The sequence below is a fragment of the Pollicipes pollicipes genome, unplaced genomic scaffold, assembly GCF_011947565.3.
Source record: "Pollicipes pollicipes isolate AB1234 unplaced genomic scaffold, Ppol_2.1 Scaffold_6138;HRSCAF=7277_pilon_pilon_pilon, whole genome shotgun sequence".
Lineage (NCBI taxonomy): Eukaryota > Metazoa > Arthropoda > Thecostraca > Pollicipedomorpha > Pollicipedidae > Pollicipes > Pollicipes pollicipes.
Window position 1 is genome coordinate 2,547,925 of NW_023596818.1, and position 8,740 is coordinate 2,556,664.

Here is an 8,740-nt window from a genome sequence, read left to right on the forward strand (position 1 = left end):
AGCGACGAGACGTTCTCCAATGCCTGCACGCCAGTCACCAAGGTCTGTTGTCGTGCAGGGAACGAGCGAAGTCCTCAGTCTGGTGGCTAAACGTCAGCCAGGACGTGAAAAACATGGTCCTAGCCTGCGAATGGCCGCTGCCATTGCCGCCTGTCTCGACGGAAGGAGCCGATGAAGCCGTCCGAGCTGTCATCTCGACCGAGGTGAAAGCTCGCGACGGAGCTGTTTGAGCACGACGGCCACCAGTACCGGGTCCTGGTGGACTACTATAGCAGGCGGATCGAAGTCAGAAATCTGATTGCGACAACCACAGTAGCAGTCTGCCGAAAAGTGAAAGAAGTCTTCATAGTACACGGTTTGCCGGACCACATCCACTCAGACAATGGCCCACAGCTGGCCTCAAAGACGCTCCGTGAGTCCGCGGCACATGTGCGGCTCACGCTTCATCAGACCAACGGCCTGCCCGAACGTGCCGACTAAACGGCCAAGAAGCTCCTGGGGCTGAACGATCTCGTGATCGCACTACATCATGCTCCACAACCGGGGTCAGCCCTGCTGAGACACTGATATCCCGAAAGCTTCAAATTGGACCGCCCACGCTGGAAACACAGCTACAGCCACGAGTGGTCAGTCACGCCAAACTCAAGCAACGCGACTGCTGCTCAAAGCAGCTGCAGAAGTCTGCTTACGACCGGCGTCACGGAGTGCGTGACCTTTCACCTCTTAGAGACGGCGACCTAGTCCTGCTGAAGACGGATCAAGGGAAGAGATGGTCACGCTTGCACTTTCTGGGTAAATATTTACGATTCTGGTCATGACTTGTTTTGAAATGCAGATTTCGTAATTTTCGAACGGGTAAAAGTTTTAATTTGCCGGCAGTGGAGGAAAGTAAACTTTTTCATGACAACTAGACAATGTCCAGTTCCTCGATCACCTTTATCAATGCATGAATAGAACACTAGCATGATTTCATCCATGCCAAGCGTAGCCACACAGTGTCCCTTTTCTGAACAGGACGCACAGTTCTCACCATTGACGGCTTGTGGCACAGATGCTTGTCCATCTCCGCACAGCAACAAAGTCCTCTGACAATTCTTCTCACTGTAAGGGCTGCAGGCGTCCCTCTTTCCATGTTTCCTCCTCAGGCACCTGTCTATGACAATGTCGTCACAGTCGCTGGCAGATCGAAACAAAAAAAGTTGAGTGCTTTAGTTCTTATCAACTTTCAAGCGAAAAACCAGCCTTTATGATACCGTTGATATGATTGGACTCATACAGCAGGTTATTAAGCCTGGACTTCAAGGCATGTAATGGAACAGCTGCAAAATTGCACATCTGATCACTTTCATGGAAACAATTCCTCCTTCATCACAAAATGCTGCTTATGTGCACTTCCATACCCAAGGAAGATAATGTTCAGAGGACAAGTTGATGCGACGTGGCATCCAGTCCCCACAACCATAATATGTAATCAAATGGGATTGCAACCCAACCCTATCGATGAATATTTGCAACATCGTAAGGCTTGCCAGCTGGCATTTATGTTGTGCTGCTATTTCATGTCTCAAAATGTTTTCAAAAAAAAAATGTTCATGCTGCTTTTTTACTGCATGGAACTGAAAACAAAACAAGTAAATAAAAGTTTGGCACTATTTTCATACTGAGCGCCCAAGTTTATAGGCACTCATGGCAGTTGCACGACATTCATAGATTAATCATTAATTAGGATTGTCAATTTGTATACCTGCCCTCGCTCTTCTGACTTGAGCGATACTATGGCCGCCAGCATATGATCATGACCACCATACATCAGAATTGTCAAAAACATCGGCTTCAAATGGGACGTGACTTCTTAACATTAAAACAATGTCGGGCTGATTGTCAACCATGTCAACCATCAAACAATGTCACAACCAAAAGTGATTATACTGTGGATAACTACTGCTGGAAAAACACCAGCGCCATCTTTGGTGACGTGATGCTTTTCTTATGAGCTTAAAAGCTTTTCAGTATGATAACAATAATACGGCCTACTTTGCACCACCAAGCTGGTGTATATCTTTGCAAATACAGGTATAAAAACACAACACACACACACAAGCAAGACAGCAGGCAAGACGCTCGGAACTCGCTGCAGCTAGCGGCCCAATGCCACCTTACACTAGAATCATGAAAAGAGAAAATAATACGTCTTTACCGTTACCAACAGGTTTACATTTGGCTATCGTACACACAAACAGCATCGTGCATAACACACTTCTTTAGCTTTCGTGCATAATGCACAAAAGCTTGAAACAAATCACAAATAAGTCCAACACGCGCAGCTGATCCCCGACAAGACATCAATGGGGTGATCAGATGAAAAGCAAACGACGCGCAGCACTTTGCGTTATATTGCAAGCTAACTGCATACTAGTTTTGGTAGTCCCGACTGCGGGTTTAGATAAGCTAGTCGTTTGCATATGGTAGCAGCAATGCTCTGGCAACTGTACAAAAAAAGCTGCAAAAACAAAACTTAGGTGGCGGTTGTATTTCAATTCATATGTGGTACCGTTGAGGGAAACACCGCAGAATCAGCGTTGGTGGGAAATGCATACAGGTTTTGAGGATAAATCTCACATATGTACTGCATTAACAAGTAATGGATGCAACCAACAAAGTTGGTCGCTGCAGATGGACTAAAGACTGCCATGTCATTCGTCAACAACTAATCGGAGCACCAGCAGGGTTTGCTGTTTGCTATAAACTGTATTTATAGCCATACAGGACGCCGTTGTGAAGTGGTCTTTTTGCTATAACGTAAAGCCGTCCACTATATTAGTATTGCCATGTAACATAGACTCGCACTGACAGGACCATTGCAACGCTTGGGGCGAGGTCCCTGTGAAAGATCGTGGAAGCAAAGATTAAAGATGCAGCCGATTTTAACGGGCTTTACGAGATATGGCCGTATGCCAACGATCCTAACACCCCAAGTTCCTGTATTTCACTGTTCAATGAGTTACCCGTAAGGAGAAATTCCTGTCGCCGATCCCCACGGCCGCTGCCTGCGCGGACGGCCCGCCGTGCTCACGCCGAGCGGTGGTGGGATCCCTATCTTCCTGGCTACCTGTCTGCTGCCTGCGCGGACGGCCCGCCGTGCTCGCCGAGCGGTGGCGGGATCGTATCTCCTGCTACCTGTCTGCTACCTGCGCGGATGGCCCGCCGTGCTCACGCCGAGCGATGGTGGGATGTATTCCGCTACCTGTTCTGTCTGCTACCTGCGCGGACGGCCCGCCGTGCTCACCGAGCGATGGTGGGATTGCTATTTTCCTGTCTGCTGCCTGCGCGGACGGCCGCCGTGCTCACCCCGAGCGATGGTGGGACCGCTATCGTCCTGTCTACCTGGCGCTCTAGAAACCCGCAGTGGTCGGCTGCAGTCGTCTCCGGTATGGTACGGTTGTCAACCGTTCGGAAAGTGCTGGGGGGTGTGGGCCATCGCTGGCGCCGACCGCCGCGGGGCCGCCGCTGGCTCGGACGGTTCCGCCGCGCTCTCGTCAGGCGTCGTCGGGACTGGCGTTTTCCCTGACGTTCGTGTGACAGGTGGCGTAGGGTTCACCCGACGTTATGCCAGATCCCGTGATGGGGTCCCGGGGCGCGACATCTGATACTGTCGGGGGTCGGCAGCCGTATATGTGGCGCCAACGTATGAGTCGGCGCCGAGTCTGCACCGTGCGGAGCGTGATGTATCGCCCTTACTGCTTTTACCAGTTCCAGGGCATTCACAGAAGGATGAAGAGCACAAGTGCTTGCCACGCTCAAATATAACTGGGCACACGGAGCAGGCGCCCAGCCAGATCTGGGAATGGTTAGTCAGCTTCTAATAAATAGAATGTATACTTTCGAGCACTCAAGACCAGCTAGAAATTTACACAGGAAGATTATAAGTCATAAGGGAGAAACACAAATCTATTACACAGAATACAGATATAATAACACAGATCTATTTCCAACTATCTGAAAACGTCATGAGGTTTTGCTTTTTACGACACATTAATCACCAGACAATGCATAAGATCTGTGTTTTACATATTTTGTAATGCCGCAACACTCCTTGAATCAAGATATTCATCAACTACGCAATAATGTACCTGCAGCAGATCTATCGTCCCTCAAAAGGTGGTTTTCACAAGCCCTTCACGACGCCTGACAAACTCCCAGGTACGCGCGAGCCACCGACCGGGTTGTCGCGGGGCGTCACAAACTCCTCCAAGAAAAATATGAAGGAATTGCGCACACCTTTCTGTAAACTCGCAGCGAAACTTTAATTAAAGCTACCAACAATTATATGGCTAACCGGTACAAAACATTGATAAAACGTCACACAGAAAGCTATCACGCATCACAGAGGCCTACACAGAGAACAGGGAGTGAGCCGGACCAGCCCAACGATCGGAGAGGTGTGACAATGGTAGGAAAGGGTTTCTGCTAGATACGCCACCGGACAAATGAATACAGGATATCGGCGTCTACAGCTGGCGTAATGTTGCATGAACAGCACTGCTTTAATAATTTTTTCCGGATCTTGTTCCTCTGCAGGCGTGTGTTGTGCAGCTTTGCCTGGTAATGAAGACAGACTCTTCGGAGGGGAACCACCAGCATCCTGATCAGCTTCGCGTGGTGGTTTTTCAAACCGTGCTGAGTTTCCAGGAGGTGACGGCCGTGATCTCATACGTCACCGGTACCGATGCAGTACACCACTGCACTCTGCAGCAAACCGCCAGGGCACCGCATGGTAAGCCGCGTCCAGCTGCACAATGTGGCGGTGCAGCTCCTCCTCAGTACTCAGGACGACCTTTTGACAACTCCTGCGGAGAGCTTTATCAGCCCACCACGATTCTTCAGTCACAGACGGCGTCATAATGTGGGATGTGGAGGTAGCCGACTCCCGACGGCTCGCCAGCGCTTCTTAGCAGGTCGCGTACCCTGCTCTGTCCAGTGCCCTTCGGACGATGAATACGGTGATATAGCAAACGGCGTTGGCGAGCACAAAGGATAGGCGCGGTCGGTAGTCATGATCGCCCAGTATATCGAGCGCTGCAGTGCTGTCGGTGCCACACGTGCCATCGGCACCCCGCTAACTGGGACTGTCATCCACAGCGAGGATGGATTTGGATCCAGCCCGGGGATTCTCCTGATGCGTCCGTGCACGTAGCCTGAGTGTAGCGACGAACTGCCTAGCGTTCGGGTTGTTCCATCCATCCACGAAATCACGAATGGATGGTAACGAACGAGGCCAAAATTTGGTGTGATTTTCTGGACCTTAAGACACTTGTTTTCAAAAAGTTGGAGCAGATGGCACGGATTTTCTGTTCTGGAACAGGTGAAAACAGACTGCAAAACAAGGAGCACAACCTTATTTCCCTCCAGTCAATGGCCTTCTCGTAGGCAGCTCACCAAGGCCACTGCTGTTAACTGACAGTGGAGCCATGAAAGACATTGATACATATTAGTGTTGTTAGGCCATAGATCATCATCTGAAGTCATTATGCACCAGCACACCAAGGTAATGTTTGTGATTAGACATTAGGATTTTTTACCACTGTGTGTTGTTCACAGCAATGTTTCTGGCAGGGGAAGATGCTACATGTAACAGCAATATGGCAGCCTTACTAGAGTTTACCTAAAGCATCTACCCATCTCGCGTGTATCAATGTCTAGTGAAATGATTCGCAGCTTGGTTGATCAAATTATCTCTCATGTGGCTTGAACATGATATACTTCATACCCGACAGCAGATATATTTGTAGTCATAAATCCACAATAGAAACATACATGTTCAAATGATTGCGAACAATCAAATGCTCAGTTGATTAAAAATTTGAAGCCTGAAAATTTTGGTTGCACTTTTTAAGTTATAATCAAAACAGATCGAAATTGAGTAATAAGCAGGTGCTGCCAGAATGCCAAAGGTGGCAAGAAGACGAGCTGCTCTCATAGTGTTAGTTCTGACCATATACAAAGGGTTAAGATGATCTGCAACTGTTTACTGTGATGACGCGGGGTTGTGCTAATATTTCATAAGAGTGAGCTGGGTAATATGTATATGATTTCATTTTTCTAAGCGTTGGAAGGTAGTAGTATGGGTAAATATTTCATACTAAACAAAGCCTCCTTTACGTCACCTGGATCAGTTTCTGATTCTAGGAATAATCAGTACTCAGTGGACCACATTTCACTTTACAATGACAGTTCTCTTCTGTCACGGTCATGCTAATAAGTACAGAGCACGCATTCACTTTTCAGTCACTAAGCTGCTCTCATGTAGTTATGGGTGATACTAAAAACCAAAGGTACACCACAACAAAATATTTACACATGTAGGCAATAGCCAGAAAATATTGGCAAACGCATATGGCCAAGACTTTGGTGCACTGACTAAAATTTGTCAGCAAAATGAATAACCTTTAGCGCTGTTGTTGCAATTTTAGCACAGTGATAAACACCGTCCTTACATTTAGAGCAACAAATGGACAACAACACCAAAATTTAGACAGCATTAAATGAACGGTTTATAACAGACAAAGTAACAGGTGATCACACAATTAGATGTGACTTACTATCCAGGAGCCAGGTAGGAAGGTGTCTCTCTCACAATCACAATGTATCTCGTGTACCACGAAAAGTCTCAGTGTTTCTGAAACCATGAAAAGGTACTCCGTCTGGTATAGTTAAATAGAAAAAAGCCGAGAGTTCAATTAAGAAACTGGAAGAGGTCTTCAAGACATAAAATCTGAGTAGCACTGACCCCAACCAGGCCATAAATGCTCCGTTGAAACGAAGTCAAACGGCCAGATTGGCGCCTCTGACTGGCACTGTCGCTACCACATTCGCCGTAACACGATAAAAAACATAAATCCATAGCAAGTGGGGTATATCTGTGGCTTACAGGGAACATACTATCGCGCAACATATCCAATGAAAGCAACGCAACAACAAAGTACTTGCCACTAATCACGACACACTCCCGCACACGCCGGCAAACCGCACTGCTGGCTCGACCGTTCGAAGACTGCATCTAGCCATTTAGTAGGTCTGGTCGGTCTGGTACAAGCTACCAAAGCCAGCATGTTGTTAGCTTGCAATTTAACGCAGTCACGCAGCGACGCTAATCAAAGTTGGTGACATTATTTTGTCTCTTCCGCGCCACGTATCTGGCACTTAGAAAAAGTGAAGCTATGGCGATACGCAGGGATGACATGGGGCTGCTATCCCTGTTAGGGGTGGGGGGGGGGCAAGATGTCGTGGGATGTCCCCCGTTAATTGTATGGCACTCTCGATTTAGTAGCCAGTTCCCCAACATCGCGATTGCACCCTGTGTACCACCATTGCACCTTAACGTAATTCCGGTTGGACTCCATTATGCAGTTCAAACACAGACGCCAGCTGTGAAACGTCGTGTGTGTGATCCGGAGCTAAGGAGGCTTGAATGAACTGATAACAAGACAGTCACCAACGCAGACCTGCACGAAAGCGAAGCGATGCCGTGGTCTGAGAGCGAATGCCTTCATCTACGACGTAAATGAAGTTCATCCTTCATCATCGTAGGTTCCGAGGGGCTCTTCGGATCCTTGGGAACCTTCGACTAGGGCCCAAAGGGCCGAAAGACCGCCCGCAAGGCTACTAGAGTGAGAAACCACGCAGATGTGACGTCACCATGGGACTAAGGCTTGGCAACCCGCTGCATGGTTTTTGGTTGATACTACGAAAAGGTTGGTAGATACTCGTACCATGATTAATCACGGGTATTTCGCAAATGGACTGAGTGGAAAGCATGTTCTGCATCTTTATTTCGATATTTTATGAATTTAGATCGTACATTTTGCGTTTCAAATCTTCTAAAGACAAGCATCTGCCTCCAAAAATAAATCCTATTCAACCACGTTTTCTGGTTTCAGTACCCGGACCATGTTCATGATGGTCAACGTTCCTATATATCAATGTACAATGCCTTTTGGCAAAATAAACATTCATATGCAAATAAATAATTATGATATGCCACGTTGATATGCATTTGTAAATGGGCAATGGTTGGCTATTTATCTTCGTACTGCAATATATAGGTTGACCGAAATGCGAAAAAGGCAATGTGAGGAGGGCAGGTGCCAAGAATTTTGCTGTTGCTGTGCTTTGATCTTGCTAAGCGTAAGTTAATTTGCAGGCCCATAATGTCGGGTGGGTCAAGTGAAAAGATGTGCATGAAAGAGTACCCTGACTGCCATAATATATCCTCAAGAATTTCCGAGCTGGGATATGGGTCACGACACTTTGACTGGCAAAAGTTGCCAAACTTGCCAGAAATCGTCCCATTTTAAAGGAAAATCTGCTACTGTGAACTGAAATGGCGCGCGCTGCATTTACGTCTGCCGGGGTTCACCACTCACTACTCCATTAGGGCAGACCAACCTTGCATCTACCCCGACAACGCTCCTTCTGATGCCACAGGGTGTGCATTTCAACTTCTCAATGCACGTCCCAGGGTGTTGCGATGCCGTTTGGCTTTCTGTTTCTCATCCCCACCTTATGCTGCGTTTGTCGTTTTATGTTTAGCCATTTTACACAGACTGTTTCTAGGTGCGTCCGACTGGAGTTTTTCGGAATAAATCACTGGTGAGTGGGCTACCCCTCCCTCTGTTGGAGGCAGGCGGGAAGCGCATTTCAGCCATATCTTTGTAGCTCTGGCGCGAACCAACGCCATTTC